The sequence below is a fragment of the Giraffa tippelskirchi genome, chromosome 9 (assembly GCF_054371585.1).
Source record: "Giraffa tippelskirchi isolate mGirTip1 chromosome 9, T2T-mGirTip1v1.2.pri, whole genome shotgun sequence".
Classification (NCBI taxonomy): domain Eukaryota; kingdom Metazoa; phylum Chordata; class Mammalia; order Artiodactyla; family Giraffidae; genus Giraffa; species Giraffa tippelskirchi.
This window is the reverse complement of record NC_137283.1, coordinates 71,330,227-71,342,534: the sequence shown is the minus strand read 5'-3', so window position 1 is coordinate 71,342,534 and position 12,308 is coordinate 71,330,227. Positions and strand designations below refer to the sequence as shown.

Here is a 12,308-nt window from a genome sequence, read left to right as displayed (position 1 = left end):
CATTAAGATATGAAATCAAAGGGAATGAAGGTAGAAAAACATTTACAGAATTTTTTGAAATATAAAGAGGAAAATCACTTAGACGTTCTTAAAGACAAATTGTTTAGAATTTTACTTATTGTAAAGGAATTAAAAAGTTATATTTGAGCTTATTAAACAAATACTTTTCTCAAACTTTCCTCCAGATGGAGGAACAAATCAAAATAACTGTAAGTGTGGTTTTGGTTCATATACTTGTCAACAAGCAATCAGGTTCTTACCAGGTTATTTTGGAGGAGAAAGAACACAATTCTCTAAAAAACTGCAATTATTACACATGTAGTTTTTTACTAAGTTATACCTACTTTTAACAAACTCAAAAATAATGTATTATCTTAATATTGTATTAATCAGTTTTACTTCCTTTTAAGAATGTCTAAAAATAAACACATGTAAAGAACATATTCACTTTAAAAATAATTACTGGTTTGAAGAGCCATTCTGAATGTGTATTTTTATTGCCTTGTTTTTCAGACCTTTATTTCAGTCCATACAGAATATTTAAATAATTTGGTCCTGGAACCACATTCATTGGTAAGCTAAAAGAACATTCAATAAATAATAATCTGGTATTATACTTGGTTCTTGGAAAAAAAAAATTTCTAGAAATAAAAATACTGTTATTCTCTTTCTCCTGTAATCTTTTAGCACTCTGATGGTAGTTTTATGATCCCTAAAAGAGATTTGGCCCAGAAAGCCATGTGTAAATTGAGAGACACCTCTGATGAATCAAAATGAATTATGAAATAGCCAGAAATGTCACAGCTTCTATTCATCTTCTACAAATCATTTCAAGATGTTTTCCATACATAAGCTTTCACTACTTCTGTTTTTATTTTTTCATTCAGCAGTATTTACTAAGATCCTACCATGTACTAACCACTTGTACCAGTGTACTAGGCACTTCAGTGCCTCGTTACTGGTGAACATAACAGAATTCTTCCCATTTGACAGGGATTACAGTCTGATAGGGCAAACAGATAAGAATCAAAGAATTGTATTAGTAAATACATTCATTTATTCACTCAAAAATATGTATTGGGTACCTCTTGTGTTCCATACCTGTTCGATATGTGTGCCAAAAGCTAGTTAGCTTACATTCTGGCTATATACATATACATGTATAATAGAGTTAGCATACAACAATAAAATAGACATTATCATGGCAGGTTTTGCTATGAAAAACTAAGTCTCTGTCAGGCCACAAGAATTGGGGGCTGGGTAATATATTTAGAGACAGGGGGGCTCAGAGGTAGCCTCTCCAGGGGGTGTTTGAACAGACACCTGGATGAAATGGGGGGATGAGCCATAGAAGGAGGATTCCAGGCAGGAACTGCCTAACATCTGGGTGGGACGAGAGGAGGGGATGAGGTTGAGAGGCAGACAGGGGCAAAATGTCATGCATGCCAAACAGCTTTGATTATTACAAACTGAGGAAAGTGCTTTGTAACAAACAGAAGGTGTTACAGAACAGATAGGTGGAGGCCTAACCTGACCTGGGGATTTAAGGGGACATCTATTGGACACTGAGTGTGTTCCCTAACACCACAGTTTGTAGCCTTAACTTCCAATGTGACTGCATTTAGAGATACAGCCTTTAAAGAGGTAATTAAACTGAAATGAAGTCAGAAGGGTGGGGCCGTAATCCAACAGGACTTGTGTCTTTAAAAGCAGAGGATGAGAACCCAGGGGTCCATGCACACAGAGAACAGGCCATGTGACAGATGATGCACCAGGAAGGTGGCCGAGCAGGTAGTTCCAGGAGAAACCAAGCCTGGATTTACACATCCAGCCTCCGGAGCTGTGAGAAAGCATTTCTATCGTTTAAGCCATCCTCTCCTTAATGTTCCACTATGGAAGTAACATCAGAGTTGTACAGCTTCCCTGATGATGTGAACTTTGTGCTGGAAAATGGAGGAGTAGAAGTTCACCATTTGAACTGAAGCATAAAGGAACAGTGTGTGCAGAGACTCAAACTGAGCAAGACCCTGTGGGGGCCCTCCTGGGCATAAAGGTCTTTCCTTGGTCCCAGTTCCTTATTTGCAAGGTAAAGGCTCTGCCTCCTAGACCTACATGAATAACAAAGAGCACATTCAAACAGTTACAATTTATGGAAGTGGGTCAGTTAGTCGGTTCAGTCACTCAGTTCTGTCCGATTATTTGTGACCCCATGGACTGCAGCACGCCAGGCTTCCATGTCCATCACCAACTCCCAGAGCTTGCTCAACCTCACTCATGTCCATTGAGTCAGTGATGCCATCCAGCCATCTCATCCTCTGTTGTCTCCTTCTCCTCCCACCTTCAATCTTGCCCGGCCTCAGGATCTTTTCTAATGAGTCAGCTTTTCTCATCAGGTGGCCAAAGTATTTGAGTTTCAGCATCAGCATCAGTCCTTCCAATGAATATTCAGGACTGATTTCCTTTAGGATGGACTGCTTGGATCTCTTTGCTGTCCAAGGAACTCTCAAGAGTCTTCCCCAACACCACAGTTCAAAAGCATCAATTCTTCAGCGCTCAGCTTCCTTTATAGTCCAACTCTCACATCCATACATGACTACTGGAAAAAAAAATAGCCTTGACTAGATGGACCTTTGTTGACAAAGTAGTGTCTCTGCTTTTTAACATGCTATCTAGGTTGGTCAGAGCTTTTCTTCCAAGGAGCAAGTGTCTTTTAATTTCATGGCTGCAGTCACCATCTGCAGTGATTTTGGAGACCACCAAAATAAAGTCTGTCACTGTTTCCATTGTTTCCCCATCTATTTGCCATGAAGTGATGGGACTGGATACCATGATCTTAGTTTTCTGAACGTTGAGTTTTAAGCCAACTTTTTCACTCTCCTCTTTCACTTTCATCAAGAGGTTCTTTAGTTCTTCTTCACTTTCTACCATAAGGGTTGTGTCCTCTGCATATGTGAGGTTATTGATATTTCTCTCAGCAATCTTGATTCCAGCTTGTGCTTCATCCACCTCAATATTTTGCATGATGTATTCTGTGTATAAGTTAAATAAAGAGGGTGACAATATACAGCCTTGACATATTCCTTTCCTGATTTGGAACCAGTCTGTTGTTCCATGTCCAGTTCTAACTGTTACCTCTCGACCTGCATACAGATTTCTCAGGTGGCAGGTCAGGTGGTCTGGTGTTCCCATCTCTTCAAGAATTTTCCAGAGTTTGTTGTGATCCACACAGTCAAAGTCTTTGGCGTAGTCAATAAATCAGAAGTAGATGTTTTTCTGGAATTCTCTTGCTTTCTCAATGATCCAATGGATGTTGGCAATTTGATCTCTGGTTCCTCTGCCTTTTCTATATCCAATTTACACATCTGGAAGTTCACGGTTCATGTACTGTTGAAGCCTGGCTTGGAGAATTTTGAGCATTAGTTTGCTAGCATGTGAGATGAGTGCTATTGTATGGTAGTTTGAGCATTCTTTGTCATTGCCTTTCTTTGGGATTGGAGTGAAAACTGACCTTTTTCAATCCTGGGTCACCACTGAGTTTTCCGAATTTTCTGGCATATTGAGTGCAGCACTTTCACAGCATCATCTTTTAGGATTTGAAATAGCTCAACTGGAATTCCATCACCTCCACTAGCTTTGTTCATAGGGACGCTTCTTAAGGCCTGTTTGGCTTTGCATTCCAGGATGTCTGGCACTAGGTGAGTGATCACACCTTCCTGCTTATCTAGGTCATAAAGGTCTTTTTTGTGTAGCTCTTCTGTGTATTCCTGCCACCTCTGCTTAATACCTTCTGCTTCTGTTAAGTCCATACCAGTTTCTGTCCTTTATTGTGCCTGTCTTTGCATGAAATGTTCCCTTGGTATTTCTAATTTTCTTGAAGAGATATCTAGTCTTCCTAATTCTTTTGTTTTCCTCTATTTCTTTGCACTGATCTCAGAGAAAGGCTTTCTTATCTCTCATTGCTATTCTTTGGAACTCTGCATTCAAATGGGTATATCTTTCCTTTTCTCCTTTGCCTTTCACTTCTCTTCTTTTCTCTGCCGTTTGTAAGTCCTCTTCAGACAACCATTTTGCCTTTTTGCATTTCTTTTTCTTAGATTTGGTCTTGATCACTGCCTCCTGTACAATGTCATGAACCTCTGTCCATAGTTCATCAGGCACTCTGTCTATCAGATCTAGTCCCTTAAATCTATTTCTCACTTCCACTGTATAATCATAAGGAATTTGATTTAGGTCATATCTGAATGGCCTATTGGTTTTCCCTACTTTCTTCAATTGAAGTCTGAATTTGGCAATAAGGAGTTCATGATCTGAGCCATAGTCTGCTCCTGGTCTTGTTTTTGCTGACTGTATAGAGCTTCTCCATCTTAGGCTGCAAAGAATATAATCTATCTGGTTTCACTATTGACCATCTGGTGATGTCCATGTGTAGAGTCTTCTCTTGTGTTGTTGGAAGAGGGTGTTTGCTATGACCAGTGCATACTCTTGGAGAAAATCTGTTAGCCTTTGCCCTGCTTCATTCTGTACTCTAAGGCCAAACTTGCCTGTTACTGCAGGTGTCTCATGAAGTGAGGGGATGTAGAAACGAAGGAGGAGCAGCCAGTCTTGGGGCAGGTCCTGGTTCCTCCTCAAGGTACACGTGTAACAATACACCTCTGAGTTCTTCTGGAGGGACTCAGGCCCCCACCCAAGTCGGGGGTGGTAACTTCAGGCTACCAGAAGGTTACAAGTTTCCTGGAGCACTAACCTGTCACCTCACCATCAACCAATCAGAAGGAAGTCACACACTCTGTAGCCCTCACCCCAAATTTTGCTTACAAAAGCTCCCTGAAACCCACTGGGGAGTTTGGGGTTTGTGGGCACAAGCCACCTGTTCTCCTTGCATTGCCCTGAAATAAACCTTTCTCTGCTCCAGACTCCCAAGGTCTGGTTCATTTGTTCTCTCTGTGTGTTGGGCACACAGCCCTGTGCTTGGTACATTTCAAGAGCACATGGCATGTTCGAGAACGTGAAAGAAAACCCGGTGGCTGAAGCTCTGAGATCAAAGATGAGAACAGTAGGTGGAGACATGACTGGGCTGAGGGATTCACATCAGACAAGGCCTCATAGACTCTGGGAAAGTGTCTGGCCTTTGTCCCGAAGGGGCTGATATGATGAAGGAAAGAGTGAGGTCAGAGAGACCTGCTCCAAAGGCCTCCAAGAAATGAAGAAGCTGGACCAAAATGGTGGCAGTGAAGATGGAGAAAAGGGGATTGGTATTTATGGATGGAGCTGAAAGGACAAAGCTTACTACCACATTTCTGGGTTTTATGGACAGAAGGACTTCATTATTATTCTTGAGGTGTGGAACGCTGGACTCATAATTTTATGCCCAAACCTGACCAGTTGCCATTTGGACATGTTGAATTTGGGATGTATTGACTTAAAAAAAATGCACAAGTTGCAAGTTTTATTACAGGCAAAATGAGGACTGCAGCTGGGAGACAGCATCTCAGATAGCTCTGAGAAACTGCTCCAAAGAGGCAGTGGGGGAAGGTCAATATATGTGATTTTGGTGAAGGGGGAGTTCAGTGAAATGAAACACTTATCCTACAAAAGGTTTTCTGGTAGTCATAAGGAGCTGATGTCACCATGAAGGGATTTCATGTTACTCTAAATATGAGATGTAAAGATTGGGATCATGAAATCAGTTCCTGAAAATATCTATCTAAAGACCTATTCCATCAGTTTTCCTGGAGCACAAAGTGCCTCATTCTCCACCCTGAACTCCTTTCAGGGTGTGTCAAAAGTCAACAGCTGCAGCAGCACAGGATTCAATCTCTGTAGAGGCAGATGCCAAATGCCCTTGGCAAGAGCCAATTTGTAGTTGACAAATGCTTCTCAAATATCTAAGTGGAGAGAATCTGTCTGTGGGTGAATCTGGAGCTCAGAGATGGAAGCTGGACATATAAACTCCAGGTCACTAGCATAAACAGAGACTAAGTTAAACCTGCTACAGTGTAAATTCTTAGTGGACAGATGTTGTCTTTGTTTTGTTTACAGATGTGTCCCAGGCGCATGGAACATTGCTGATATACAGGAGGCGCTCAGTCCACATTTGTTGAATGAATGAATGCATAGATTGTCCTTAGGCAGTACTTAAGGAGAAAATTGAAAATGAAAAGAGAAACAGGTTTAGAGTGGAACCTTGAGGAATGCCAACACTACAGGCCAGGAAGAAGAGCACAAACTTACAGAGATGCGGCAAAGGAGCCAGGAGGGAGAGGAAGAAATCTGCAGTCCGAGGTCCAGGAAGCCAGGGGACAGGGCTTTCCTAGGAGGAAGGCATGCCTATCTGTGCAGAGAGTGGCATGCCGCAGCAAGCCTAGGTCATGAATCCATACTTCTCCACCTTCACAACCAGATGGGCTTTCAAATACTTGAACGTACTTGTTAGTATCATTGCTGTCAGTTTTTGCATCAGAGAAGATTTGACTTCTTAGGTGTAAGATTTACCTTAGATAAGGGTCTTCTGGAACCATCTTGGAAGGCTCATCTCTGACACATTCCCAGCCTGGGCGGGTATAATGACCTCATCATTCTTTGCATTAAACTATGATCGTAGTGACAGTTGCAGAAAGGCATAATCAAGTCACAGAATTCCAGTAGCTTTTCTTGAAAAGTTCGTGTGGTATCTCCTCTCTGGATGAAAGCTCAGCCTCCTGCCTCCCCTGTCACTTCTGCATGACACAGACTTTATTTGCTACATGGATAACCCTCAATGAGTCACAGTTTAGATTTGGAGGGGCGGTAAAGAAATAAATTTTATTTCACCACCTGTATACCTTCTAGAAAAGAAAAGAGACTGATTCAGGGGGAGAAAAAATATATTTTGGTACTGGTTGTACTTAATTCCCAGGGTTGTGAGGATATATCTTCAGATCCTAGTTCCTTTAGCTCATATTCCCTTCCTTATAGCAGAGTCGTGTAGCCCCAGGAGACCGTCTAAGTTGGGGTCAAGGTCTCTCGCTAGAGATGGAGGGTATTCAACAGAAATTCGGCTTTCCTTGCATCTAAGTGACCTTTTCCTTGAACAAGTGGATAATCCACTTGGCGTTCACATGTTCCCGTCTGCAGTGGAAAGTCTAAGATGGGAAATCATTAATGAGTCCTTGACTTAAATCTCAATAGGAAACTGTAAATATTCAGGTTACAGAGTACGTCTCCCTCTTCCTCCCTGTTTTGTTTTCTTCAAAACAGTTCTCCTACTTGAAATGTTAGTATATGTTTATTTCTTTATTTGGTCTTGGTCACTGTTTCCTTGAAAGATAATCTACCTGAGAACAGGACCATCTGCTCCAGTTCCAAAACTCTGCCTCAATACTGTTCAGTTCAGTCACTCAGTTGTGTCCCACTCTGAACTGCAGCACATCAGGCCTCCCTGTCCATCACCAACTCCCGGAGTTTACTCACACTCATGTCCATTGAGTCGGTGATGCCATCCAACCATCTCATCCTCTGTCGTCCCCTTCTCCTCCTGCCTTCAATCTTTCCCAGCATCAGGGTCTTTTCAACTGAGTCAGCTCTTCGCATCAGGTGGCCAAAATATTGGAGTTTCAGTTTCAGCATCGGTCCTTCCAATGTAGGCGCTCCGTAATATTTATAGGGCCAGTAAAGGAATAGATGCTTAAACGTAATGACAGGAAAGTGAAAAAGGGAAAGTGAACGTCGCTCAGTCATGTCTGACTCTTTGCAACCCCATGGACTATACAGACCATGGAATTCTCCAGGTCACCATACTGCAGTGGGTAGCTGTTCCATTCCCCAGGGTATCTCCCAACCCAGGGATCGAACCCAGGTCTCCCACATTGCAGGCAGCTTCTTCACTAGCTGAGCCACAAGGGGAGTAAGTGCAAAACTGTGGACTGAATTTACAGTTTAGCCTGAAAAGAAGCTCCTGCTATGAAGTCACGCATTTGAAATCCAGGCGCAGTTTGGTGTTTGGCATCTCCAACTGACTCTTCCTGAATGGCAATTCCAGCTGGATATTTCCTCCTGAAGATCCAGCAGGCACTTTGAACTCAAGGTGTCTCCAACATCCAACCCTCTCACCTTCTCCTCTTTGAAAGAATCATCGCCACCTACCCGTTCTTTTGACTTACACACTCCTCTCACTCCTCCAGACATCCAACCCAGCTCTGTTCATCCTGCCTCTACCAGCCTTTTCCATCCACCTTCCACACCGCATGGCTCCTGCCCTGGTTCATGGGGCCACCCCCTCTCCCAGCAGTGCAGTGGCTAGCTGAGGTCCCCAGGGCCTTAGACTCTCTCTTGTCCAGTATAGATTCCATGCTGTCAGTTGAGATCTTTTAAGGAAACAAGGCACTGATGTAAACATTAATTCATCAGTAAAGAAACAATAGTTAAATGCCTTTCATGTGTCTGTTCTAGTCCACACCCCCATGGGGCCCTTGATTTTACAGAAAAAAAGAGCTCACATCACTGCCCTTCTCGAAAATGTTCAGCTTAATGTTTACAGGAGAATAAAACATAATCTCATAAGATAATTGCCCCCAACCCTCTTGCTTTTCTGGCTCCTTTCCAGATAGTTCCCAAGACTCTCACCACAAACTCTGAACATCGCCCCTGGTGTTGCTTCTAGAATGGGCGTTTATGAAATTTGCATTCTGGATTTGCCTTTTTTCATCTCATTCTTCCATCTGGAATGAACACCTCTCTCCCCTTACAATGTACTAAAATCCCATTCATTCTTAGAAACCCAACTCAAGGGTCAGCTCAGCCGTGAGCCCTTGGCCACAGTCCTGGGCAGGACTCAGCCTCTTCTGTTCGCTCACAGACTCCATTCACCCCTCTACTAGCACTGACAGATGCTGGGTAGGACATTCTGGGTGCTTTAGAGACCTACGTGCTTGGTACATCCTTGTTTTTTATTTGTTTACTTATGGTGACTGCAGCCATGAAATTAAAAGACGCTTACTCCTTGGAAGGAAAGTTATGACCAACCTAGACAGCATATTAAAAAGCAAAGACATTACTCTGTCAACAAAGATCCGTCTAGTCGAGGCTATGGTTTTTCCAGTAGTCATGTGTGGAGGTGAGAGTTTGACTATAAAGAAAGCTGAGCGCCGAAGAATTGATGCTTTTGAACTGTGGTGTTGGAGAAGACTCTTGAGAGTCCCTTGGACTGCAAGGAAATCCAACCAGTCCATCCTAAAGGAAATCAGCCCTAGGTGTTCATTGGAAGGACTGATGTTGAAGCTGAAACTCCAATACTTTGGCCACCTGATGCAAAGAGCTGACTCATTTGAAAAGACCCTTTGCTGGGAAAGATTGAGGGCAGGAGGAGAAGGGGACGACAGAGGATGAGATGGTTGGATGGCATCACCAATTCAATGGACATGAGTTTGAGTAAACTCTGGTAGTTTGTAATGGACAAGGAGGTCTGGCATGCTGCAGTCCATGGGGTCGCAAAGAGTCGGACATGACTGAGCAACTGAACTGAACTGAACTGAACTTATTAATAAGGCTTCATTTCTACCTGATTACCTATTTGAGGTTTCAAGTTCATATCAAATAATGTTTTTCTAAGATGTCCCAAGGTTCCCTCCGATGTGTTCTGGAGGTGGGCACCTCAGCGGTACAGCAGCACTAACTGCTATGCTGTGCTTCTCTGATGCTCTATGTCTCTGAGCTGTAGCCACAGAGGAGGTCTTATACCCCACTTACTAGGAAGCTTCACACTGTCTTCAGAGTCAGAACAGAGATGCTTCCTCCACATGGAATGTCCTGTGCCACGTGGCCAACCCTCTCACTGTCCTGTCTCTGATGGGGCTCCGGAGCAGTGTCTGTGTCTCCATGCCTAATACTGCTGATGACAGAAGGACCTAAAAAGCTCTTTATAATCAGTATGGGGAGTGGTAGCCTTGGATGTTATCTGAGAGCTGCTCTGCCTTCACTAATGACCGTCAGATTTAGAGCTTAATTATCAACTCTGCCTCAGAATCCTAGTACAGGCTGACTTCTGTCGGCTTCTAAATGAGAACTGCTGATGTTAAGTCAGTTAAAAAATAGCAAAAACATGATTTCCCCTCATATCCTGAGGATCATATTCATGGGCACCAGGGAGTCTGGGCTATAAATCTTGTGGATTTTTACCATTGTATTTGGAATAAACTAATGCTAGGAACAGTTTTCTAACAGAAGATAATAAAGGAAATGAACAAACAAAAATACATGTTGCAAAGTCAAAACACAGTCTCAGGGAGTGGATTAATTGCTTTTGTAAACTAAGTGGATCTTTTTAAATGTAGGCAAGAGTTTTAAAATTATACAATTTAACTAAATAACATAGTATTTGCTCCAATCATTAAATAACCTGTCTTTCTATTGGAATCAAAGTTGTTGTGTAAATATGTTTTATGACAAAGAAGCACTTACCAGATAATGTACTAACAAATAGTTATTTAATTGGATTGAAGTAAATGAGAATGTAATTCGTCCCTAAAGTGGTCAGTTTTAGGTGGGAAATTGAGTGAGTGTGAAGATTAACGCCATCCTACCTAGCTACCTACCCACCTGCCTACCTCCCTCCATGCCCACCTCCTCCTTAACCCACCTACCTACCCACCCACCTACCTACCTACCCACCCACCTACCTCCCTACATGCCCACCTCCTCCTTAACCCACCCACCTACCCACCAACCTACCTACCTACCCACCCACCCACCCTCCCACCAGTGGGATTGTTGAAGAATGCACTCCTGCTCTCAAGGTGTTCAAGGACGAATCAAATTTCCCCAACCCAGCCCAAATCCCCAGGCCAAGCCCCCAGGGGTCTTACCTTCACTTGCAAACAGTAGCTGTTGACCTGTAGGCTCCCAGTCAGTGTTTGCCCTTTGATTATTACAAAGGCTTTCTTGGTGCAGAGGTTTCGCACAGACTCTGAAGCACAGGATGAGAAGAGGACCAAAGAGAAGAAGCTGATTCTCAACAGGTCCCTCCCTAACAGGTAAAGAGGAGGGACCCTCTTCCCAGCTGAGGCAATGACCAACGTAATATTGTGTCACTTACTTTGTTGTTGTTTAAATAAAAAACTGTATACATTTAAGGCTATAACTTGATGTTTTGATATGCCTGCACAGTTGGCCTCGATATCCATGAGTTCCTCATCTATGGATCCAACTCATGGGTGTAGAAGAATTCCAGAAAGTTTCAAGAAGTAAAACTTGAATTTTCTGTGCATCAGCAACTATTTACATAGCATTTACATTGTATTAGGTGTTATAAGTCATCTAGAGATGAGTTGACATATATGGGAAGATATGCATGTGTTATCCCTGGAGGAGGGCATGGCAACCCACTTTAGTATTCTTGCCTGGAAAATCCCATGGACAGAGGAGCCTGGCGGGCTACAGTCCATGGGGTTGCAAAGAGTTGGACATGACTGAAGCAACTTAACATGCACACATGCATGCGTGTGTTATTTGCAAACACTATGCCGTTTTATAGAAAGGACTTTATATAAGTATCCATGGATTTTGATATCTGTGCTAGGTCCTGGAACCAATCCCCTGTGGATACCAAGGAATAGCTGGCTGTACAGAGTGAAATGAATACTGTAGTCAAACTAACAAAGACATACTTGTCCGCACACACAGTTACCTCTGTGTGTGTGTGTGTGTGTGTGTGTGTGTGTGTGTTGAGAATAACTGAGATCCACTCTCTTAGCAGATTTTCGGTGTACAGTAGAATACAGACGGTCCCTGGTCTACAACGGTTCTTTGTCTTTACAGTGGTGCAGAAGCAAGGTGCATTCAATAGAAACTACACTTGGAATTTTGAATTTTGATCTTTTCCGGGACTAGTGATTTGTGGTCCAACGATGCTTGGCAGTGGCAGAGATCCACAGCTCCCCACCAGCTACGGGATAACAAGAGTGAGGCTCCCGTACACTGACAAATGTTCTTTCAGTACAGCATTCAATAAATTAAATGAGCTATTCAACACTTTATTATAAAATAGGCATTTTATTGATGATTTTGCCCAACTATAGGCTAATGTAAGTAAGTGTCCTGGGCACATTTAAGGTAGGCTAGGCTAAGTATGATGCTCTGTAGGTCAGGTGTATTCAATGAATTTTGATATGTTCTCAACTTATGATGGATTTATTGGGACTTTCCAGCATAAGTCAAGGAAGGCTTGTATTATAATCACCAGGCTGTAGATTAGAATAGAATTATTCATCCTCTGTAACTGCTTACTTTTATCTATGTATGTGTGTGTGTGTGAAGTCACTTCAGTAGTGTCCAAT

General features: G+C 42.6%; 1 protein-coding gene and 1 long non-coding RNA gene across 6 annotated transcripts in view; both read left to right on the top strand.

The window, feature by feature from the left end:
- Positions 1-6,820, top strand: part of LOC145521810 (uncharacterized) — a 33,453-nt gene extending 26,633 nt beyond the window's left edge. The window contains exons 4-5 of the long non-coding RNA XR_014065709.1: positions 514-573; positions 6,040-6,820. This is a non-coding gene — a long non-coding RNA (uncharacterized LOC145521810). The remainder of the gene's footprint in view (positions 1-513; positions 574-6,039) is intronic.
- KCNQ5 (potassium voltage-gated channel subfamily Q member 5) overlaps positions 1-12,308 on the top strand; it is a 600,369-nt gene that overhangs the window by 88,523 nt on the left and 499,538 nt on the right. The gene's annotated exons all lie outside the window — the stretch shown is intronic.